This window comes from Dermacentor andersoni, chromosome 3 (genome assembly GCF_023375885.2).
Source record: "Dermacentor andersoni chromosome 3, qqDerAnde1_hic_scaffold, whole genome shotgun sequence".
Classification (NCBI taxonomy): domain Eukaryota; kingdom Metazoa; phylum Arthropoda; class Arachnida; order Ixodida; family Ixodidae; genus Dermacentor; species Dermacentor andersoni.
The window spans coordinates 154,703,424-154,729,255 of NC_092816.1; the positions used below are offsets into that span (position 1 = coordinate 154,703,424).

At 48.5% G+C, this 25,832-nt stretch overlaps 1 long non-coding RNA gene and 1 other non-coding gene across 2 annotated transcripts in view; one reads left to right on the forward strand and one right to left on the reverse strand.

Annotated features, from left to right (window-relative positions):
* Positions 1–17,582, reverse strand: part of LOC126524601 (uncharacterized) — a 28,775-nt gene extending 11,193 nt beyond the window's left edge. Inside the window, exons 1-2 of the long non-coding RNA XR_007598014.3 lie at positions 17,351–17,582; positions 3,698–3,742 (exon numbers count right to left, since the gene is read on the reverse strand). This is a non-coding gene — a long non-coding RNA (uncharacterized lncRNA). The remainder of the gene's footprint in view (positions 1–3,697; positions 3,743–17,350) is intronic.
* LOC126524814 (U5 spliceosomal RNA) lies at positions 453–578 on the forward strand. The gene has a single exon (XR_007598081.1). It is a non-coding gene; the product is annotated as a U5 spliceosomal RNA (small nuclear RNA).
* Positions 17,583–25,832: the final 8,250 nt, after the last annotated feature.

Here is a 25,832-nt window from a genome sequence, read left to right on the forward strand (position 1 = left end):
CTCAATGGGGCTAAAGGAGAAATCACATTAAAAGGAAATTATTTGCCCTACACCTGTTCTCGAACACGGTTCCCTAAGCACAGTGGCCGCATGCTTTCTACCCATTGTTTAATAAACGCACGCTTAGAAATCCCCACATAACACACTCACCAGCTTTCTACCAAGGTTTAAAAACTGCTTTCGTCGCGAGCTGGCACTGCCAACACTGCTCCGACGTCCTGGTGCATGGGGCCGCTGAACACTTTCTGCCATAATACGCTATAAAACTTAACGATTTAATGAAACTCAGATAACGATATTGCAGGCAAAGTTTGCTTCTGTCGGCTTATTTACATAATTATTCGTAATATAGAACACGAGATCAATTATTCACGTCAAAATAACAGATAAACTTGTTAAAGTTCGAGGGTCTGTTCGAGTGTGGCGCCGCTCGGCCCAGAACGTAGGTATCCTCGCTCAGGTCTCTCCTCAGCACCCACACGAATTAACCTTTCGCCTTTTACTAAAGGTTACCGTGGGGAGGGACACTGCAATGAGCCTATAGGCCAATTTTTGTGAGGCCCTACCTGTTTGGGCGGGGCCTACTGAACAAACTAAAAACAGATCCGGTGCTAGATGTGCATAGTACTGTTAAGAATGCGTCAGAAAATTCGTTAAGTACGACTTTCACACAACCTGCACACATGATGTCATTGGATTGTAATTAGAATATACGAGAAAGTATCGTTTTGATACGCGGAAACTAAAACCCCTTTTCCAACTGCTGTTTTCTTTTTTGGGTGAACACGCCACGAAAAATCCCGACGAACCAGAGGCTAACAGCTTCGCTGTAAAACTATAGTCTGACGCACGAGCGAAGCGTTTCAAAGCGCTTCCCTGGCACGATAGAAGGATGCGTGTGTGATCGTGGCTATAATGTTTAGAGCAATGCGTTGCCACCATCGGTCGCGAATTTCTATATAACATCTTAGGCGGACTTCACCAGAACTTGATTCACTCGAGCTGAAATGTCACAGTGTGCACGAAATCGCAACTTTGGAAGAGACACCAGGTATATATAAAATCCCCTTCAGTAAAACAAATAGCTTTCTAGAAGCATTGGGCTGTTCGCTTACGTTGACAATTACTGTCGGTGGTTTCTGTACAGTATTTTAGATGTACAAACACAGGGAGGTAAGCCGCGTTATAGCTAGTGATTACGAATTTGGTACTTAAAGAACAATTGGTTACCCAAAGCGTAATGTCAATGCTTATTTGTACGCGTTACACACCGGTCACAATCTACGCCGGAATGCAAACGCCAAATCAGTCGGAGGCACAGTGTGAGAGGTCGACGAAGCGACGTCGCAAAGGCGACGCATGACAGTCGTCGAGAGGAATAAAGGGAGATGAGAGGTGCATGGCGCATAGAAACGCGACACATACTAAAGTATAGTAGTCCTTAATGTATTTTTGTCCACTCCAGGTATCTTGATAGGCGCTGCTTATAGAATTGTCATATAGTTATTTACTACTGAATTACATAATTCGAAACTTCGTACTTGAGCTACTTTTCAATCTTGCAATATTCCGAATTTTTCGTTAATAATAACAACAATCTGCTTCCTACAGTCACTAGATCTTACATGTTCTTGTTGTTTGTTAGATTCAACGAAGCCCATCAAATTCGATGCAGTATAGGTGCTGTTCAAAAGGAGTTTTTTTTTTTAGCTAGCATGTATTTAAATAGGAGCTCCCAAAAGTTCTTTTCATTTTCCCGTTGTTCTCGCTTTTCGTCATTATAAAGGTGCCGTTGCGATCGAAAGTTCTGGCGGTCCGGCATGCGTGCTCGTGGCACAGTGTGGACGAGCAACGCGCACAGTAATGTCAATCAATCAGAGTAAGAAGCACCGTGTTCCCACACTCCTGCGTCATTCAAAACAGCGCGCGCGATAAGGATAGAGATACGGTTTCCTTCGGGGACACTGACCACCCGTTAGCCAAAGCGTACATATGCGATGGAGCTTAACATATCTCTGCCTTTTACTGCATGCAAGTAAGTTGGAAAAGAAAATGGAGTGCCACAATGCATGTCGACAGTGTTCGCCGATAAATGCCGCGTCATCAGTTTCTGGGCGCCGCGGGGCGCCGACTCCGCGTCGCCTCTCGAAGCCCATGTGGCCCTACGTGAATATTGCGACGGATGTGGTGAATTTGACTACAGTGCGAAAACGGTGAAGAGGGTCTCGAAAAGACACGGCACGGTCCGAAGACAGTCGATCGCCAATCATATGCGCCCGTCCCTCTTGCTGTTTTTCTATGCCCCTACACAGAGCCATGTCACGATGTTATAGATGGCGCCGGTCTAGCCGACACGCCTGCTTACGCAAACGGTAGCGGATACACGTTCACACACGCCCGCGAGACACGATACTTGCCCCCGCAAATACAGTGTTTCTAAATGTGCTCCTACGCGCCAAGTAACATCGCTGCGGTATTACTCGCCTATTTGTGCTCATGACGGTGTTTCCTTTTTTAATGCACAGTTCTAGACCCAGTAACAAACAAATACGAGGAAGATCACATAGCGCTGCATATCCTGGACTTATAGTGCACTCAAGGGACACCTGACTGTTCCGTAGTTTCTCACCAGGAGAGCGAATGTAATCCCATCCTTTGAATCCCATCAGCCCCCACCGCCTTAAAGAAGAAAAAAACGCAGAAAGAGAACGAAGCCAACCCCACGCAGGTTCTATGCCACTATTCTTTCCAAAGAATATATATATATTTTTCATGCATACGTTCCTTCTTGAGCGGCGGGCTTCACAGGGAGTTATCCAACGAATGCGCCGCAGCAGCCGTGAATCGGACCAGCGGCGCCGTTCTCAGTAGTTGCCGCGGAAACAAAAACGACCGCAACAGCAAATCGATCAAACATCAAAGATATTAGAAAACTGGGGCAGCGTCCTCCATATAGGACACACATTGATTATTTTCGCTTTTTGCGTGGGTCAACGTCCCACCGCAGCGGCAGCGACACTGTCAACACGCCCGTGTAATGAGATGCGAAGACTTAAAGCCGACGACGCGTGGGACGTGCCTTTGGGCCACACCCGCCGTTGCTGCCGCAGCAAAATCAGGGCGCGATCAAAGTGAAATCCCCGAAACCGCGGAGGAAGGAGGGAATGTATATAGGAGGGAGCACGACGCCACTCTGACATACATCTCCTTCGCGAGCCATGTTTTTGTGACACCGTTTTCCCTCTATTCCTCACCTCCCGCAAATCCTTAAAATGAGGCCGTCACGGGACCCATCAGACTTGGCGAACATGGTGCGCAATGCTTCAATCACTGTATATATGTTTTTTTTTTTAATTCGATGCACAGCTCTTGGCCAATTCCAGCAAACGTTGCGCGCACGTATTCTCGATGTTCTTACAAAGCATTGTTTGTTGCGGAATTTTCCCTCGTTCTCCTCATCGGAATGTGCGGTAACAGCGGCCGCATTATGGTACGCTTTTGTTTTTCGTGATACACTCACAAAGCCGACGAATATTGGTGGCACATTCACCTACACACAAATCTCGAGCAGCTTTAACCCTTGCGTGAGCAGCGTGCCCGCCATATATATGAACACACGTTCTCCGCTAAACACAGGATAATCAGAAACACGGAAAACGTGAAAACGGCAAAGAACGACGCAAGGCACTACACTTACCGATCGCTCAACCGCACGACCGCCGAGTTCGGGTGTGTCCATTGGCTGCAAGGAACAAGAGAAAAGGGCCAAGTAAGGTATCAGATTATTCTGGCCATAGATTAAACACATGTATAGCGAGCAACGACTTGCACTTTTAATGTGAAAGCATTGTGTGGCGCTTGAGGCGGAAAATCCGGCATGGTTGGTGGAATTGGCGTGACTACCGATAGTCGAAAAAAGTCATCGACCCCACAACCATTGGGGGAGTCCAGCCCGCCACCTTTTGTGTTAATTACGGCGAAGTTAATTAAGACACATTTGATTAAGATAGAGTTAACTAGGCACTCGACCCCACGACCTTAGATGGGAGTTTAACCCACTACCTTGTGTTGTGGCATAAATCTAAGCATCGAGCGGTGGTCGCAATGCTTTCGCATTCATCCAAGTCGGGATGAATGCGAAAATACTAAGTGCCCCTCAATTCTTTACTTTAATCCTCTTACAAGAGAGAGAGATATAGACAAAATGTACAAAAACGAACGTTTTGTGCTTAACACTGCATTATATTCCCCCAAAATTCGCAACATCGATATTTTTTTCTTCTGTCGGCATCGTTCAGTAAGGCACTTGGCAGCTTTCTTTGTCTGCCTCTGTGACAGAAAAAAATTGCTGCGTGCGCGTATCACCATCAGATAAATTCAATTAAATTCGGGGGTTTTGCGCGCTAAAACCACGGTGTAATTGTGAAGCTTGCCGCAACGGAGTGCTCCGGATTAAGGTTGGCCACCTGGGGATCTTTGAACGTGCACTTAAGTTTAGGCACGCCATCGTTTCTGCGTTTTGCCGCCATTGAAATGTGGCCACGGGAGTCGAACCTCCGATCTCGAGCTCAGCATGCACAACGCCGCAGCGTCGAAGCTACCGCGAATGGCCATCAGAGAGGCGAGCTACGGCAGAGATGTGGGCTGCTCTTGGCTCCAATGGTAAACACGCAAACAATGAATGCCATGTGCGTCAAGGCGGAATATTGCTAATTTGTTGGAGCATATTAAATGCGTGAGAACAAAGCATCAGTAATGGCTGAATTTTCTTTCATAGCTGTTAAAGAACAGATCTCGCAGATCCAGCACATATGTTGGAGCAAAGCTTTTTTGAAACGTTTAATTGAATACTATACACTGAGACACAAGGTTAGTTTGGTCTACCTAATGTCTTTAACATCTCTTTAACAAGCTGATTTAAAGCTTATATATGTACACGTTGTACACTTATATGCACACTCTTACACTTTATGCGCAGGTTACCTTATGTACCCTGCTTCTTTTGTTTACCTCCAAGACGTTTTATTGTAATATCAATTTCACGGACAGCCCAGGCGAATTCTCGCCGTCGGTGTCGGCGTGCCGTGAGGTTCTGTAAATAGCCTAAATGCGATATGATCCTATCGCGCACCGCATGCCCTATGCTGTGGGTGCGAGGAAAAGCGTGCGAGGCTGAACCGAGAAGGATAGCAGCTTGATGCGAGTCAAACGTTAGAGGTCGCGTGAGAAAGCGCGCTCAAGGCTGGGGGGGGGGAGATGAACGCGCGATGATACCGCGTTCAAGCGCACACAAGTGGGGGACGGGGGGGGGGGGGGGGCGGTGAGCTTGCTTCTCCGCTAGCCCTGCCCTGGCTGCGCATGGGTGTACGCGTGGCTGAGCGCATACACCACCTGCGCGTTGTCTTAGAGGTAATCTGCGGCGGGTGCAAGGATAAGGCGACCCGAGATGTCTGATGGCAACATTTGCGCTGTGCTCTCGCGCGCCTAGTTGGCGTTGAAGCGAGACGCAGCACGAAGGAGAATTCGCTCGCCGCTTTTTCCACTCTTCATCACGTCGGTGTTTTGACAGCGAGGGTCCGCGGTCATCGAGTGATATGTGTTTGTGCTTGCCTGTGCGCGTGTGACACTATGCTTGTCAAGTCAGTTAGCAAACGAATGTTTCGTGCACGTTATACGACCGATGAAACTACTAGCATTACTTGTTATAGCTGTCTAACAATTTGCTATGTCAATCAATGCTACGCCTTACGGGTGAAACTGCGACTTTTCCTGCTTCAGAATGCTTTTTATGTCACCAATTGCTTTCTGCAAGCTTCTGAAATAGCGTGAAATAAAATTTTAAAAAGGTGATGATTTGCTTGCCTGCACTTTTTGTGGTAGCTACTAATGGGGCTGTGCGCTAATAAATTCCAATAATCATCATTAGTGAAGCGGCTATACAAGTAACTAGCAAGAGAGAGCGAGCGAGAAATGAGACAAGACGGTTTGCTATCCTGTACTTGGGGAGGGGTAAGGGGAGACAAAAAGATGGAAAGAACAAGTACAGAAGGGAAAGAGACCCACAGAAAGAGAACACACAGATACACGCACTCACGCACGCACGCATGTACGCACACACACACACATGTCAGAAAAATAAACCGTTTGTTCAACTGGGTCCCCTCAACGCAGTAACAAAGTCCATACGAGAGTAGTTAGTGTACGCTGTAGACCAAGCGTTCCAGTCTTTTCAAATAGTTTTCAAATAACAAATTTTAAACATCGCAGTTTTCTGTGGTCGTCTTGATACGGGCCACAAGTATTGATATCAGCGTTCAAAGCACCTCTCTTTTGTGGAAAATCAAGAAAGGGGCTGACATAGGGAATAGCACACTGAGGTATAAAGTTTGTAAACAGGGATAAGGTGCCTCAGAAAGGCTGGCCAACGTTTCGATAGGAGGACCTGTCTTCGTCAAAGGCGGCCTCGTCATCCGCGGCATGTTAGTTTTAGAGGGTTAGTGCAGTGACGTCACGTGCGGGTGTTGTCGCTGGCGGCTGGTTTTAAAGGGAGAGACATAGGTCCTCTTATCGAAACGTTGGCCAGCCTTTCAGAGGCACCTTATCCGTGTTTACAAACTCTCTAGTGTGGGAAATTCATTTAGCTGAAAACTGATTACGTGCGCAAGAAAGCCAGCTGACTCTGTACGGCCGTTTGATGTTTTGTAGGACACTCTAGTATCTCAGGTAGCGAAAAAGAAAGCGCACCGAACACCGCGATATGGCCCGATTGCACTCAGGCTGGAGCCGCTGTAGCGAGGCAGCGCTGACGCGACCACAAACTACCCTCGACTGCGCATTACGCTGTGTGCTGTCTTACTTTTGTTGTGCACTTGTACAGTATGCTTGCACTCCAAAGGTGACCTTGCGCACCCACCCCGCTTTTCTCCCGCTCAATGTTTCGCCTGAATTTCTGATAGAGGTGTTATCGATCGGTTTTAGTTAGTATTGGTCAAATGGTCTACTTGGACAGCATCGCAAGGAATAAATAGAGAGAGAAGCAAGCAAGGCAAGCAAGGCAAGCAAGCAAGCAAGCAAGCGAGCGAGCAAGCTGTCGCCTGAGCAGCCTCAGTATACTCGTATATAGGGCGAAAGTTGAAGCGGAAATGTAGAGGGATCTTCCATCACTTGTGCACGCGCATGAGTCTGGAGGATCAGGTGACCTTTCGAAATGAGTCAAACGTAAAAAATAATGAAAGACAAAAAAGGAAAGGAAAGGGTCAGCAACGGCTAAAGAAAAACAAGATGAATAAAAAGAAAGAAAAAGTAAGGAAGAACGCCAAAAGGAGGAAAGTCGTAGAGGCCGTGCAATGTCTGGTGTGCGCACTTATGGTGTGGTCAGGACCAACGATGCACATCGCAATGAGAGAGAGAGAGAGAGAGAGAGAGAGGGAGCAACGAGAGGAAAGGCAGGGAGGTGGACAGCCGAGAGTCCGATTTGCTGCCCTACCTTGCTGCTAAGGGAAAGGGGCAATAGAGGGAGGAAAAGAGCGAGCACAGGGTGCACGTGGGAAGATCACTCAATCAATCAGTCAGCCTTCCTAAATCTTTTGTGGTCGGTCTTTGCCTTCATCTTACGTAGCTTTCCGTCTTGAGCCAACGGGATTCCATGATACCCTCGATTTCATTCCTTGACATACGTACTGTACAGGCGCAATTGCGATCCACGTGAGCTCGTCTATGCAATAAGGCTTTGACTGGGGCTAGTTGGTGTGGCATATCGTTCTGTTTACTGCGCTATACTGTCATACAGTGGAGAAAAAGAAATAGAGCGAGACTGACACACATGCGCTCAATGCGAAATTACAAATTGCGTACATGTCTGTCTATCTATCTATCTATATATCTATCTATCTATCTATCTATCTTTCTATCTATCTATCTATCTATCTATCTATCTATCTATCTATCTATCTATCTATCTATCTATCTATCTATCTATCTATCTCTTTGCCCTTTGTATAAAACTATAGCGCAGTGAACAGAACGATCGTCTATGCAATGGAAATGCGGATATTTTCTTTTTCACAGCATGGAGAGGCTGAGTGGCTGCTATCGCGTCTCCTCTTTACAATTTCTTGAACTTTTCCTTTTTCTTGTTTAATGCGAATAGCATTCTTGGCCTGCCTGGCCTAGTTTCATTGCGGCTGTGTAGCCTATCTAATCGTTTTTATGGGCCGATTCCGAACATAAGTGCCGTCTAAAAATGCAGGCCGATCCCGAAGGTAACGTAGCCTAAAATTTCTGAACATTTCTCCAGTGCATGGACGGACTAGAACCGGCGTCATGCGGGTCCCAACAAGCACAGCAATCCGACGCTTCAGCGCGCTGTACCACAAATGCCTAGGCACAGGGAGCGGATTTATTCCACGCATTGGCGCTCCATGCATCTGGGAGGCGGGCATCCCGGACGCTCCGCTAGATGGCGGCGAGTGTTCAGAGGGAGGCGCGGGGGAAAGGAGCCAGGCTGAAGCACCCGGCTCGCATAATGACGCGATTCTGCTATTCGCGTACTTCGATGCTCACCGTAGATGAGTTGTGCCCAAACTGTGTTTCGTTTCGTGCTGTTTTTCGCGGGGATGCGAACAATGCTGGGTAATTCCGTAGAAGTGTATTCAGACGTGTGCTCTGCGAATTCTTCGAACGTGTATATATAATCAAGCGGTATGTGTCAGACATACAGTCGCGTGAAAGAGCGATGTTTTTTTAAGCGCTTTGTTGTGAACAGAACTATTTCAGCATATGTAGAGACTCGTCACAGATGCTTGTAACAGGTCACGCAGGGTAAGTGCCCTGCGAACGCTATTTGCGAACTAATGTCAAATTTCTAGTATGTAGTTCGAGTTTCCGTTACTTTATGGAATTGTAAAATTTTTAAGTGGCATTTTTTTCGATCTGCACTATTTGGTCGTTTAGTGTGTTTTCTGTTTGCTTATCTTTAGCTAAAATATTTGGATAGCCGACTCTTGAATAGTCAAACTTTCTGAACTGTCGCAGCTAATACACAACATAACAACGGCTATAACAAAACATCGCTGTGCTCTTTCAACCTCGGTTCAACGACGAAAGCTTTGAGTGCCTTAAACAATGGATTGTGTTCCGGAAGAAGAGCCGAGGGAAACGCCGTTCCCGCAGCTTGCTCCTGTCTGACAGGACGGGGGCCGTGAGACGCCTGCCGAGAGTGGGGTTCGGTAGCTGCCAAACTAAACGCTGCAAGACCGAGAGCTTTCGCTGTTTTTCTTTTTCTTAGTCTTTCTCTTAGATCAATGCGTGGCAGCTTTCGAAAACTCGACGAGGCGAAGGCGTATATAGATAGCCACACGTCCGCCGGGCCACTTTGGAGGAAGGGGACACGTTGGGGAGGAGCATCGAGGCCACTACTCGAAGACCAGCCGCACCGATCCGAGAAACCGTATCCTCCCAGGAAAAAAAAAACGAAAAAAAAAAACGATGCGTCTTGTGTGGCGAAAGATAAACAAGAAGCCATGCCTACAAGAAACTTCCCCGCACCATGAGACAAGATAAGTAAGGAAAGAAAGAAATAAAGAGAAACGGAGGAACAAGCGGGTATTATACGCTGAAACAGACGACATGCATCGCGGAGAGGCATTCATCTCAATTTGATCAGGCAGTGCAGTTCCGACAGAGAAAGCAGCAGCAACAGCAGCTGGGGAGAGGGGCGGGCAGTACTGCGGGCGTGCGCATTTCTTCGGAACGTGACAAAGTGGGTCAAGTGCCGAAGCACCAAGTATGTCGGGGCTGCCAGCAACGGAACCCGCTGGACATTGCGCCGTGGAGCCTGTGCTGGCGACAAGCCGGATCTTGTTCACTGTTGTCCGTACCATCGTAGACCCCACGCACCGCCTGGGCAAGATTTCCTGGGCTTCATTGCTTTGTCCTCTGCTCGTATTTTCTGACGCGAGCGTGTTTTACAAAATGAGTTCGCGACAAGAAAGATAATCAAGTGACTGGCTGAATGAGAGTGAGACAGATGAGAATAGGTGACGCGCGTCCTAATGAAGAAGCACGTATGATTAATAGAAGTCCTCTATATATATAGTCCTATATGATCATGCGGGACCTTGTATCAAAGTCCGTGTGTTTGCACGTAAACCCACTTGGTCATATAGAATTATGGTATACGGGGCACTTGGGTCTTTCTTTCAGAAGGGCGTTGACTGAATGAGTCTCAACAATGTGTGACAGACTGATTGGGTGATAATTAACGCTCCGAGGAAAAACATAAGCTATCAGAGGTGCCGCAGTGCCGGTGCTTCTAATTAATATTGGCTTCCTGGGGATAATGAAAGGGCCAATAAAGAGGAATACAAAGTCAAGATGGATTGGTGAATTTACAGCTCCCAAACGCCGCTACGCTCAGTCTTGTTTTGAGCGGCGAATCATAAGAGACATAAAATATGCAAATAAAATGAACGGGTAGCGACGCCACCGTGTTGTTTTCGCACTAGCTACACCTGACGTCATAAAGTTTTGACGGCGTCTGCTCGAGACTGGTTGCCTGTTTGCGGTTGGACAACCGTTTCGTTTCATTAGAAAGCGGCCAAAGAGTGAAACTAAAGAGAATTTTGGGAAGGTCTCGCGCAAGAAAAGAATTCGACAGAGACCATTAAGACTGCTTGCGTGTGGGAATACGAAAACATTATAGTCGAATTGGCGAAATGTCTTTTTCTGCGCGTTCCTTGTCCGCGAAAGCTATCGCCTGCGTTTTAACTGCGCCTCGGTGAGGCCAAATGAAAACGCGCCAAGAGTTTTCATTAATACATCAATGTCTTTTTTTTCATTTTATACACTGATATTATACATTCATGACGTGGCGCCACCTCATTCCCATTGGCTACGCCGTCACGTGCCCAACGACGTACGTACTAGGCCACACGTCTAGCCAGCCAGATGGCTACGACGCGACGGGCACAATGACGTACACGCACTATAGGCACACATCTAACCAGCCACAACCGTGGAACCGTCGTGGCTTCAGGGAAGCGTGCTCGCCTCGCACCCTGGAGGCCAGGGTTCGATTTCCACCCAGACCGTAGTAATGCGAGTTTTGTTATGTGGTTTTACTGTTTGCCGCCGGCTGTTTTTGGTACCATCATTCGGTCACACAGCCGACTACAACGCAGAATTTTCGCATAATGGGGCATGTAATGTTTTCGCACTAAAAAGAGGAAAAAAAGTAGAGAAAGAAAACGGCCCGTACATGGAAAAGTGCCCTGAAATCCAGGAAGTCACACTGCAGCCATGCCGGTGCTTCACTTTGGGTCGGAACTTCAAATAAAAACACAAAGGCGAGCTTTAGCCTTCATTTTTTTCACTATTAAGCAACCATATACTCCAACAACTACACATAGATTTTCGAAAATAGGCTTTACCAATGTAAAGTGATGTTGCTTTTTTGGGGCCCCTTTTACCGCGCACTCAAAACGCGAGCATTTTTTGCATTCTACCCTCACCAGGGTGGAATGCAAAATGCGAGCCAGCTCGGTAAGGGAGCAATGTGCCATTTATTCGCTAAACAGTAGATAGGCAATTAATGTTACCTCCCGGGCATGCGACTTCCACGACATGCACGGTCACGTTCAAGATGTGCCCCATCGCTGGCTGCAAATCCAGCCGAATCATGCACTGCCGCAGATGCGGTGACATCGCGAAGAGCCGATCAGTCAAGAAACCTCGCTTTTAAAGTGAAGCCCTGACTTTCATCTTCCCACTTTGCAGGTGGCTGCTGTCTTGCCTGGTAGACAGCAACTTGGTCCACTAAGTACGTAAGTACATGCAACTGGGCAGGCGCCTATTCTTGGCCAGTCTTCAAGGATGAGTACGTGCTACTGTGGCACCAGGGGTATAGAAGCCTTAAATGTATTTAGACATCGACGCACTTCTCAATGCATTACACCTGTCCCCACCACCCTTATGAGTCCTCCATATCCATATAAACAAAATTATATTTATATAAACCTATGAACCAAAGTTTATATTATCCATATAAAACAAACTCCCCCACCCCTTCGTCCAAGGATGATTCCAGTCAAGAGTGGAAGCCGTAACCACTAAGAACTCAGCAAATACATCTCTCTCTCTCTCTCTCTTTCCCTCAACAAGCATCATACATCGTCTTACTCCCGTGACTCAGAAGAGCTGGTAGCAAGAGGGGACGATGCCGCGTGCTCGTCACCTACTACCATCGATGCCTCCCTCACTCCAGGCAGCTACGCGTAATATATTCGAACATTGCGTTCGATCTGCCTGTTCTAGCTGAGACGACGTGCGAGAGAATACGGCCTTTAAAGAAGTTACAGAAAAAAAGAAACGTGTCGTGCAGGTATAGCCGCGTCATCGACGAAACAGAAAAGTAAGAGTATTCTTCCTCGCTGCGGCAGAGCGAGAAAGATCCCTCCGCATACCGTTAAAAAAAACTTCGTCCCTGCGTGCCGCACTGATGGATATCTCTGTTTTTGCGCACCGGCCTATTATTCTTAATGATTACAACAGGACCAGCGCTAAAAGTAGAAGTGAGGCGATTAAGAAGACCATTAAGGTGATGAAACACGTAGTTCTCCACGCGCGTCTTTAAGGCAGCTGAAGATGCCTAGCTGCAGGGAACTAATTACCCACTTCATAGCTAAGCCTTATGTATGTAGAGCTTTGGCGTGGCTCTACTTCTACGGACAGAATGCCGAAACACGCCCGCGCTTTACCACTATCGAGCTGCACACCTTCGAAGCTGGGCCGCGTGAACGACATGAATGTAGCCGTAATGCCTCGGGGCGTACGTGCGGATTATGAAAAAAAAAAGAATAAACGATATCAAAGGCGAAGGAAAGGCGAAACCACGTGCGTGAGGAAAGTCATCACAGCCTCCTTAGCAGTGTAGCCCTGTGCCGCCTCTATATATGGCAGCGGCACGGCTTCATCGACCAGCGCCCGCTCCGAGCGCCGTGACGTGTAACACGGGGTCGGCCCCCGGGGGCCAGGAGCCCAGACAAAAGGAAACTTCAAGGTCAGCTACTCCTGAAGAACACGCGAGGATCACGGCGTCGTGCAAATAACGAGGGGCAGGGCAACATCAGCGGCAGCTGCAGGAGAAGACCCATCATTTACTGTTCATGGCGAAACTTTTTACACTGAGAGGCGACTGCTGGATCAGCTGGTACTGCAGTATATGCAGTGGACACACACACGCACGCACACGCGCGCACGTGCAGAGAGAGAGAGAGAAATAAAGAAATAGCCGGGAGATAAAGAGACATATATACAAATAGATAGATAGATAGATAGATAGATAGATAGATAGATAGATAGATAGATAGATAGATAGATAGATAGATAGATAGATAGATAGATAGATAGATAGATAGATAGATAGATAGATAGATAGATACGAGCGCGCACGCGTCTCTTTTTATATTAATCGTAGCTACGCCCGCTTCACGTGTCACCGTTGTGTAAATGATTTGCACTAGTCGATAAAAGAAACTGGGAGAGAGGGATGCCTTGCTGACGACGTCTTGGTTGCAAATCACGTGATGTGCAGTGTGCACACATGTTTATATATTTTTCCTTTTTTTTAATAAACATCCAATTACCTGTTCAGCGCCGTGTCTGTCGTCTCGCTTCGTCCTTGTATTTTGGGCGACATTCGTGCTCAACTAGTTATCCCACCCATACCTCGCAATATGCACCCTGAACACAATCAGGAGCGACGTGCAGAACGAGCTTAACAACTACAAAAGCGCTACGACCAAGCCGCTGACGTAACCTACGTGGACGCAGCAGAATACCCAACCAAAACGCCATGGCGGTCGTCGCAGTCGTGGGTTCGCAGTACCGCCTCGCCGCGGCCGCATCAATATTCACCACGCAACCCGAAGTAGGAGAAGAAACGGCCATCGCTTTGGCCTACGCGGCTACCAATGCACACTGCACCATCAGCGATTCAAAAACGGCCATTCGTAACTACACAAGAGGACTGATAGCACCCCAAGCGCAGAAGATTCTCTCTGGCACTCCTCCCTCAAGGCAACGCCGCATGCAGATCATCTGGGCCCCTGGTCACTCGGGTCTGGCTGGAAACGAAGCCGCCCACGATGCCGCCCGAGCTCTCGCACACCGGGCGCATCACCCTTCTCCTGCGCCTTCCGATCCCAACCAGCCCTCTGCTCTGCATCGCGGTCACGCGCGGGACCGAATGGTCACGTTCAGAGAAATTCTCCTGCACTGCCGCAGAGAGCGGTTACACTACCCCCCAGCACACAAAACACTGAATAAGTCTCAATCTACCACTTGGCGACTCCTTCAGACACGAACTTTTCCGAACCCCGTGCTTTACAACCACATGTACCGCGATGCATACTCCCCACTCTGCAAAGCGTGCGAGGCCAGCGCTGACCTCGATCATATTATTTGGCAATGCCCCAAAGCCTCACCCACCAACACCTCCCGCACTAACACACGCATCATAACTACGGCCGAGCAGTGGGAGACATTGCTGCTCAGCTTGGACCCAGAGGAGCAGCTCTGGGCCGTCCGGATGGCCGAAGACGCCGCCAGAAAGCAAGGACTGGCCGCTGTCTGAGGAAGGGGGGATTGGGGGTTAGTCTCCCGACCCCCGCCACCCCTGAACCCCATCAAGGACATAACAAAGTGTTATCTCTCTCATGCGCTACCGGTAATCATGAACCTTAAACAACTTGCCCGATTCGCCGCTCTTCTCTCTCTCTCTCTCCCTTTCTATATATATATATATATATATATATATATATATATATATATATATATATATTAAATAGTGTAATTGATAGCTTAATTAATGTGCGGAACAAAACGACCACTAACCGGCAAGGAGCTTGCAAATACGTAGCGAGACCTCAAAGTTTTTTTCAATAAAAACTGGGGGTGTTCAAATTCCGAGATTTTCTTATCATATCGAATACAAATATCCGAGGGACATGACCACCGAATATCAAATAATATACCTGATATCCCATTTCTGTATTAAGTGAAAAATAAAGGTTGTGCGTAGTCCCGTATATAAGGTAAAAAAGGAGGCTCATTTTCATCCTTCGGTACACGTGATGCCGTTCAGAACTTAATGAGCGCCCAGTCAAGTTAGGAACCTGTAAATGAGAAGACACAACTAGAAGCTTATAGTATCTGGCGCACTCTCACAATCGTTGTAGTGAAACAGAGAAACATCCCGTTACCATGCGTTGAAATGAGCAAAGTGTAATACCACAGCACCGCACACTGTCTCAGAGGGATGCCAAAGTGGTGAGATTGCCCAAATAATATATTGCTTTGCCGGAATCGAGAAAACAATTTCGTATAAGCTGCCTACAGCCGAGCTAACCTTATTGAATGAATGAATATTACAGACCAGAAGTTAGCGACTCTGCGCTCGCGCTGCGACTGGAATCCGAGGACAGCAACCGCGGCTGCATCACGGCAGGATCGTTCGGAATATTCAGCACTTACATCCTTCGTCCTGCATACTCCGAAAAAGTGTCATCTCTCACATTGAAAGAAGTCAATAGCCGTCGACTCTGAATAGCGAATGCTCGAATAGTACTCGAATCTAATGGCAAAGGCTATTTAATTCGGATTGGAAATTTCGAGTACTCGCACACCCTCAATAAAAATGAAGGAACCGCGACTTGTGTAACCTCTTGCTATGGCACTTCGTTCAGCGCTCCAGAAGCACGTGGCATGGTTTCCATTGAAAGAGCGTTTCCTGATTTGATCTCCGTGTTTTGTTTTGATTCTTCAAACATGAACCGATTAATCCCAGAGGAAATACCACAGAAAATTAAATCGTGGTCGAGGTATTTCAACAACATGAAATTAACTCACCCTGGGAAGAAGTACGAAACTCGAACTTCCGCGGACGATCGACCCCGCAAGCGCACCACAAACGCTATCGGGCTCCTCGTCCACTATCAGAACTAAAAGTTTTAGGCCAATGCTTCGAAAGAACATTGAAGGCCTTACTCGCGTTATTAAAGTTCCTGCGGTCTACGGGGCTTCACGACAGACTCTAAGAATGCCGCCCCCAACCGCTCTGTAGTGTACGCACTTTGTTCGTGCTTGTGTCTCTTTCTATCTCCCCTTTTCACTGTGTTTCTCTTTTTATCCCCCTTAACCCTTCCCCCTGCGCAGAGTAGCCAACTGGAACTACCTCTGGTTAACATCCCTGCCTTTCTCTGCATTATTTTCTCTCTCCCTCTCCCCCTCTCTCTCTATCGGGCTCCAACGTATCGGACTCGAGCGTGCACGGCTGTCACTATGAGCCTCTATCTCCAAGTTGTCCGCTTAGCAGCCCGGTTGCCTGGCAATAACATTTTTTCCCCACAGCCTGCTTTCGAACGAAGCAAGCACAAGGGCCAAAAGGAAAAAAAAAAGAAAGAAAACAGGCCGGACAAATAACGCTAGTACGCATGTTCTTTGTTCCACACCTTCCGCGAAGTATCATTAGAAAGGAGAGATTGACAGTTCTTCCGCTATTGCCGAAAGAAGCTTGATCGGGAACCGGGAAGACGCGCGTGACAATCTGTCACACTGAACGTATGCTGTACAAGAGAAACGACGCAAAAAAAAGAAAAGAAAAAGAAAAGCGCGCTCGCGCGCGGCGGTCATAACGGCGCCGATTGAGACGTGAAACACGTGATGCGCCGGGGCTCCGCGTCTGCAAAGTGCGCGCCGGAGACAAAGGAGAAGTGCGTCGCGACGGCGGAGCGTACGCAGTTGGCGGCGCCGGCATCTCCCGTTCGCGGAAGGGAAGAAGGGCGCACTCGCCGTAGGGGGACGCACGCGCGGAGGCGCCCCCGATCGAGTCCCGCGTCATTAGCAGCGTCCGTTCTTCCTTCCACGCCGGGTCATCGGGCACGTCGTCGTACGCGCCATGTGGCAGGGGCGCATGACGTAATGCAGCATGCGGCACGGGGCTTAGAGCACGTCGGAGACACGGCGACGACGGAGGAGGGGGGGGGGGGGGCAAGGTATTTCATGTAGGACGTAGCCACCGCTTGCGCAATCCGCGAGAGTGTCGCTGGCCGGGCGATCTCTTTCCAGGATGCACGCTGCACTCGGGTGACCACGCGCTACGCGGTGACACTCGGATCGCTAGACGACAGAACGTTTCGAGGCGAGCCGCTATGCGAACGCCCTCGTGAAAGAAAGCATGCCCGTGAGACCCCGACAGGAACGCACGCACACTAGCGGGCGCGTACGCCTCCTCCTTCCCGGCGACGTCAGCGGTCGCGTCGCAGGGTGACGTGGCAACGACGAAGGGGCGTACCTGTGGCCGATCGACGGAGTGACCTCCCACCGTGGCTCTGACCAGGGCTCCCAGGTTGCGCACGAAGATCACGAACTCGACGCACATGGCTGCCCGCCGGTAGAGCGCGGATGGGAAACTACTGGTGACGCCGCGCGACAAGAGCTTGCGCTAGCTCGCGCACCGCGGCGTCCTCGTCGTCGCCTATCGGAGAAAGCACGGTACGGACTGCCGCGCCGACTGCCTGGCCTCGGGGCTAGAGTCCCAGGGAGAACGCAGTGCGCCGTCCAATCGATTGGCGCCGGCCCGCTGCGCAGAAGAAAAGCGGGCGCGCGGGGAAGCGAGGGAAGCGCAGGCCCAACATCCCGGCGTGCATTCTTTTCGCCTCTTTGGGCGCGCCAAAGCTATAGTGTCGGCGGGGGGCCCCGTCGCCCGGACAAAGCGGGCTGGCTCGCTTCCCTCTCGGCGCGGTTTTTCTCCGTCGAAAAGCTCCAATTGATTGTATAGTCGGGGCTCTTTGCCGCGCGATCTGTCGATGACCGGTGAAAGTGGGCCTCGCAGGGGTTGGCGTGTGGGGCCGTTCGGAACGACGGCGGCGCGATAGGGGCGGGTCGATGCTCGGTGAACGACACTTTCTTACAAGAACAAGTTGAGGTGCCCGATAAGGATTACATTGTTCGCGCGCTTGCTGGTGTCCACACTCAGCGAAAGGGTTAATGTCACACTCGGCATTCATTTCCATTTCGTGCATTGCGTGCGCGAGGGATCGAATTTCCGCCTTCTAAGAACTTGCGGGATCTGCAGCGGGGCAGCGACGGCGGTGAGCCACTGCGGCCCCTCGAACGATGTTATCCCTCGAACGTAGATGACCCCTCGAACGCAGATGTTGTCCGTCGTGGTAAAATACACGCTATCGCTCAGAGAGGCGGCGTTGCCAGGTTTTGAGTGAGGCTACAGACCCTGAAAGCTTGGCGACTGACTAATTGGTCCAGTTTCTACCCTACACGGGGAAAAGGGAGTCGATGACACAGGGAGAGGAGGCGTGACTTCAGGACCCAGTGTATACTGATCCTACAGACGGGCCCTCAGGGTTAGTTGAATAAAGGTTGATAACGCGAGGGTAAATGAGCGCTTTCTGGCACGGAATAGTCTTCGCTTACATGTGCGGACAGCCCAGTGACGCGCGCGCGCGCGCGCGCCCACACACACGCACACACACACACACACACACACACACACACACACACACACACACACACACACACACACACACACACACACACACACACACACACACACACACACACACACACACACACACACACACACACACACACACACACACACACACACACACACACACACACACACACACACACACACACACACACACACACACACACACACACACACACACACACACACACACACACACACACACACACACACACACACACACACACACACACACACACACACACACACACACACACACACACACACACACACACACACACACACACACACACACACACACACACACACACACACACACACACACACACACACACACACACACACACACACACACACACACACACACACACACACACACACACACACACACACACACACACACACACACACACACACACACACACACACACACACACACACACACACACACACACACACACACACACACACACACACACACACACACACACACACACACACACACACACACACACACACACACACACACACACACACACACACACACACACACACACACACACACACACACACACACACACACACACACACACACACACACACACACACACACACACACACACACACACACACACACACACACACACACACACACACACACACACACACACACACACACACACACACACACACACACACACACACACACACACACACACACACACACACACACACACACACACACACACACACACACACACACACACACACACACACACACACACACACACACACACACACACACACACAGGCATATACAACCAGCTGCCTAAAACGTGAAGGTAGGGTTGGCTGCTGCGCATAAACACTATAATAGTGGAGAAGCCAGCTTTACAAACAGCACTTCTTAAAAAAAAATTTTTTTACAGCGAAGCTGTAAAGATTACAAGTGCTGAAAATGTTATGTGCGTGTTGTCACGGTTTATAAAAAACAAAATGGTTCACTCACAAAATTTATACTTTGAGAGGTAATGTTACGTGTGATACGATGACAAATTTTGAACTGTGTGTCAATTAGGCGGTAATTAAAAATTGCTAATCCCTCGTTTCTGGCTCCTTTATAAGCACTATAGGAAATGCGTAAAATGATATGCCACTTGGTTGGGAGGAGCAAAAACCGCAAAGATTTCCTATATTGAGAAAATGGGGGTCACTCAATATTGGACGTGTACTGAAAATTTGAAGTTTGTTAGTTAATTATGCGTTTTGAAAATAATTACTGAATATTCGTCGCCTCCCAATTTTTATGCGTCGTGCGAGGCACCTTGGCCGGCACATTCACTCGTGAGTACACCCACTCGCACTCACTCCCACTCATTTCGAGGGCGTGAACGTGAGTGAGGGCTGGTGAATGTGAATGCATGTCACTATGAACGTGATTGAGTATCTGTATGTGTAGGCGTGAGTGTGAACGTGAATGTGGGCCGTTGAGTATGAATGCATATTAGTATGAACGGGACTGAGTACCTGTAAGTGTGAGTAGATGTGAGTGGCAACGTGAGTGAGTACATTTGAGTGTGATTAGGTGTGCTAACGCAAGCGAGGGTCGGTACGTGTGACTGCACGTGAGTACGAACGTGAGTGAAGGCCGGTGAGTGTGAATGCACATGAGTATGAACGGGACTGAGTACCTGTAAGATTGGGTAGGTGTAAGTATGAACGTGAGCGAGTGCTGGTAAGTGCGAGTAGGCGTGAGTGTGAACGTGAGTGAGTGTGAGTAGGCGTGAGTGTAAACGTGAGTGAGTGCCAGTGAGCATGAGTAGGCGAAAGTGTGAACATGAGTGTGAATGCACGTGAATATGAACGTGAGTGAGTGCCAGTGAGCATGAGTAGGCGAGAGTGTGAACATGAGAGTGAATGCACGTGAATATGAACGTGACTGAGTGCCTGTAAGTATGAGCAGGTGTGAGTGTGAACGTGAGTGACTGTGAGTAGGCGTGAGTGTAAACGTGAGTGAGTGCCACTGAGCATGAGTAGACGAAAGTGTGAACGTGAGAGTGAATGCACGTGAATATGAACGTGACTGAGTGCCTGTAAGTATGAGTAGGTGTGAGTGTGAACGTGATGTGAGTAGGCGTGAGTGTAAACGTGAGTGAGTGCCAGTGAGCATGAGTGGCGAGAGTGTGAACGTGAGTGTGAATACACGTGAATATGAACGTGACTGAGTGCCTGTAAGTATGAGTAGGTGTGAGTGTGAACGTGAGTGAGTGTGAGTAGGCGTGAGTGTAAACGTGAGTGAGTGCCACTGAGCGTGAGTAGGCGAGAGTGTGAACGAGAGTGTGAATGCACGTGAACATAAACGTGTCTGAGTGCCTGTAAGTATGAGTAGGTGTGAGTGTGAACGAGAGTGAGTGTGAGTAGGCGTGAGTGTAAACGTGAGTGAGTGCCACTGAGCATGAGTAGACGAGAGTGTGAACGTGACAGTGAATGCACGTGAATATGAACGTGACTGAGTGCCTGTAAGTATGAGTAGGTGTGAGTGTGAACGTGAGTGAGTGTGAGTAGGCGTGAGTGTAAACGTGAGTGAGTGCCACTGAGCATGAGTAGACGAGAGTGTGAACGTGAGAGTGAATGCACGTGAATATGAACGTGACTGAGTGCCTGTAAGTATGAGTAGGTGTGAGTGTGAACGTGAGCGAGTGCCAGTGAGTGTGAATAAGCGTGAGTGTGAACGTGAGTCAGTACCTTCGAGTTGAAGTAGGCGTGAGTGTGAACGTGAGTGGATGTCGGTGAGTACGAGTAGGCGTGAGTACGAACTTGACTGGCCTGTATGAGTACGTGCGAGTATGAACGTGAGCGAGGGCCAGAGAGTGTGAGTAGGCGTGAACGTGAACGCGAGTGAGGGCCGGAGAGTGTGAATGCACGTTCGTATAAACGTGATTGAGTACCTGTGAGTATGAAGAGTTGTGAGTGAACGTGAGCGAGTGCCGAGGAGTGTGAGTAGGGGTGAGTTGAACGTGAGTGAGGACTGGGGAGTAGGAGTAGGCGTATGTGTGAACGTGAGTGAGTGCCTGTGAATGTGAATGCACGTGAGTATGAATGTGACTAAGTGCCTGTAAGTATGAGTAGGTGTGAGCGGGTGCCGGTGAGTGCGAGATCGCGAGAGCCAGCGTCTGGGTGATACGTGGGTGCGATTCAACGCTGCCGCCGCCAACAGACCTCCCAGGCGACGCGTACTACTCTGACGCCCTCTCGTAGCCACCGTCGCTGCACTACGCTTTTCCTCTGCCCCTTTCGGCATACCTTCCTTCTACGTTTTCCACCTTATGGTTCCGCTGCATCTCCGCCTCCGCTTTCGTCCTCGGGTCTTTCATCCTCCGCTGCGCTCCGCGTTCGCTTTCATCTTTCGCTCGGTTACGAACACGGTGGTTACGAGACAAGGTCGATGCTGGCCCCAGGAACGGGCGTCTGAAAGCTGTGCTCTAAAACCTAAAACTCTAAAACGGGAGCGAGCAGACTATGAACGCGTATGAGTACCTATATATATATATATATATATATATATATATATATTAGTCATATCATAAGAAGCCAACAAACACAGACACCAAGGACAACATAGGGGAACTTACTTGTGCTTAATAAATGAAATAAACAAACAAACGATAAATTAATGGAACTTAAAGTGGACGAAAAAAACAACTTGCCGCAGGTGGGAACCGAACCCACAATGCTCGATGCGATGCTCTACCAATTGAGCTACCGCGGCGTCGTTTTCCCATCCACTTTCTTGGGTATTTATGTGTCCTAGTAGAACCTTGGGAGTGTTAGCCAGCGCCACCTCACACAGACCTTGGCGGCAGACGTGGAACGTCTTTTTTGCCGCAGGCGTCACGAGAACGTGATCTTTTAGGGTGAAGGCAACTGGTCAATAAACCCACATATGCTACCTGAAGGCATCAATGTTGCCGGATTCGAGACCCTCGTTATGTAATAAACGAGGGTCTCGTTTATTCCCCCCTCGGTCCCCCCCCTTTCTTCTCGTTTATATATATACACACACACACACACACACACACACACACACAAACACACACACACACACACAAACACACACACACATATATATATATATATATATATATATATATATATATATTAAATTAATGTTACGTGTAGCTGACGTACGAGTCTATTTACAATATATTTACACGTAGACAAACGGTGGCAATGATGGCGACGCTATATCAAGCGGTGGCCACGACGTCTTCCTTCTCCTCAGTGCAGCCACACTGTGGCGGCTGTTCCGTAGCAATATATATATATATATATATATATATATATGTGTGTGTGTGTGTGTGTGTGTGTGTGTGTGTGTGTGTGTGTGTGTGTGTCAGTATATACCGTGGGTACCAACTAGCGTTAGCCAAGGTGTTCAACGAAACAAAAAATATTGAAAAGAAACAAGGTGAAAGGTACAGTTATAAAAGGTGCGGTGTTCGGTAGACAGGGGTCTGGCTACCAATCACAGTAGGTCTTAATATTCTACCTTGCACCTAGTTCTTTAAATATTTTTTCCTTTGAACAGGTTGACTAACGTTAGCTGGTAGACCCTAAGGACGGGTGGATGAACGAGAGTGACGGTCGTCGAGTGACGCAAGTGAGGGCGTGAATTAGCACCCAATGGTTTGAGTAGACGTGAATATGAGCAATGAAGGAAGAATAGGAAGAAGCAGAATTTTTAACAGACTGATTTCCCGAGTTCATAGGCAAGCGTGGAATGCCAAATGCGAAAAAAAGACAATGCTCTTTCTTCAAGACACGTTTTGTTCTCCTTAAGAAGAGCAGCGTTGACATTTTAAACGAAAGCCACCTCACGCTGAATTGGGAAGAGGTTTAAAGACCACGGAGTGGATCCACAACTTAAAGCTAGAGCCTACTATACTATCGTCATCGGTTACGCTGTTCGTGGGGCCAGGCCTTCTCAACCAGTACATATGAACTGCAGGTTGACTTGATTGGGAGCAGCGGTCCTAACCCAGTCTAGGGGGAGGCAAGAGGAGGATGTTGCGCTTTTTGTGTGCATCCGAAAATTTCGCCGAGCAGACGTCGTACGAAGCGGTGCCTCCTCTCGTCTCTGATCTGCGCCTGCACGTTGTTAAGTACAGTAGCGCACGTGACATATACGCCCGTCGTACGTGTGCCTACAGAATTCGCTGTTTTCATTCTTTACCAATCCTCACATGACGCTGTATAGCCCTACCACGGGGAAGAGTACACGGTCTCTATATTGAATGTAAACGTCGCTTGACGTTTCCTTTGTATTTGGCTTCCACAGAGCCGTAAGAAACAGGATGAACGCGAAATTTAGTGACTGTTCTTGATGGTCGCTTTCTCGACTACTGAGTATTCATACTTTGTAAATGTCAGTGTTGTTAGTGTAACCTGTGCAATACACGCTGCCAAGCCCGAATGCCGCCGACATTACGCAGCGTATAAGCACATAAGCGAAAGTGGAAGCCATAGCTACGCGCTATGCTATGGCGCCGAGCACGTGATGGTAGCGCCACTCAGCAGCAGAGCGGAGCTAACCTGCGTCAGAAGGCAGTGCAACGCACATGAAAACACAAGAATCTGTAACCTAAATTAGGGTTTATGCGAGAAAAACGATTTACGACATGCTATTTAATGGCGGATAACGGAGCGAACGCTTGCACATCCAGTGCTACACTTTATTTGCTGAGGACAAGTACGCATACCCTTGTGGTGGCAGTGCCGCTGCTTTCGCGGCGCCACTGAAAATCAAGCAATATTTTGAAGACGAACGCCTTAACTCAGTATGTTTCAAGGTCGCGTTATGAGGCACAGAAAATATCACGTGGCCCATGGAAGGCCAGAAGCGAACCAAAGGATGTCCAGCCGAGTATAAGATATGATTAATGATTAGCAAATTTAATAATGCATTAGTGTTTGAATTAAGGCAGATTAGGGTGTATGAAGGTGGATTAAGGTAGATTAAGGTGGATTAAGGTGAAACACAGTAGGCTTTACAAGGCTTTCGCCTGCGCGTCTCTTGGGCGATAGCTAAGGGCACCTGGGAATTTTTACTGGCTCGGAAGTGTCAACAGCGAGCGAGACCAACTTGCTCGATGCTTGCATAGCAAAGGGTCAACGCGTTACTGAAATCTGCAAACAGCATTTGTCCTGCAATCCTGATTTGTTTGCCAAGAAGTCTTCGCTTGCGCATCGAACAAGGCACACATGATATCCTAGAGGAAAAAGAGTAAATATGTGATTGCTTAGAGTGTTCACCTGTGTCGTATTTTGAAGAGCTAGCTGTTCTCTCATGCGCCCTTTTTCACATTTAACAATTTCTTGTCACAATGGTTGAAGTGATGCCTGTAGGAATTTTCGAGCCGGGGGTGTCCGTTCCCTGTGTATTATGAGATGCGTCCATAAAAATTTGCCTGACAGTGATTGATCGTTTATTTCGACTGTAATTTTTTTGTGTGCGTGTGTCCGCCACTTTGAAATAAGCTACCATAGTAGGAAAGGGTTACTAACTTGCCCAAGAGTCAGTCGCCTAATATCGTCTCCCGCCCTGTTAGCTCTATCCGACTGTTAGCTCTATCCGAGCATAGGCGGCAAGCACGCACGCACGTGCGCACGCACGCACTTGAGCTTCAGTCCACATTCTCACAGACAAGAGCGAGAGAGAGACGGATAGAGAGATGTAGGAAGGAGGAGGGGGCAAGCATGATAGCGCATGATCGGCACTCTCGTGAGTGTACTAACTCACACTTATTTCAGAGGCGCGAGCGTGAACGCGAGTGAGTGCCGGTGGGTGTGGGTAGATGTGAGTATTAACGTGAGCGATGTGAAGCTTGAAAGAAATAATGGCGTGTGAGCGTTCGCTTATGCTGCCGACCTAAGCACTTAGTAGCATGAGAACCACTGAAAACGCTTCCATGTTTACACGGACGGTTCTGTTTCCTCCAAAAGTCCACCTGGAGCAGTGGTAATTCCTGTTAAATCGAACATCATCCAATTCAAGATGTCTCACATTACATAATCGGTTACATAAAGAAGGAATGAAAGGTAGGGAGGTCAACCAGACGCACGTCCGGTTTGCTACCCTACACGGGTAATCATATCACGAGAAGCCAACAAACACACTAAGGAAAACACAGGGGAACTTATTTGTACTTACTAATTGAATTAAGTAAATGTTAAATTAATGGCCATGAAAGTGGATGAAAAAACAATT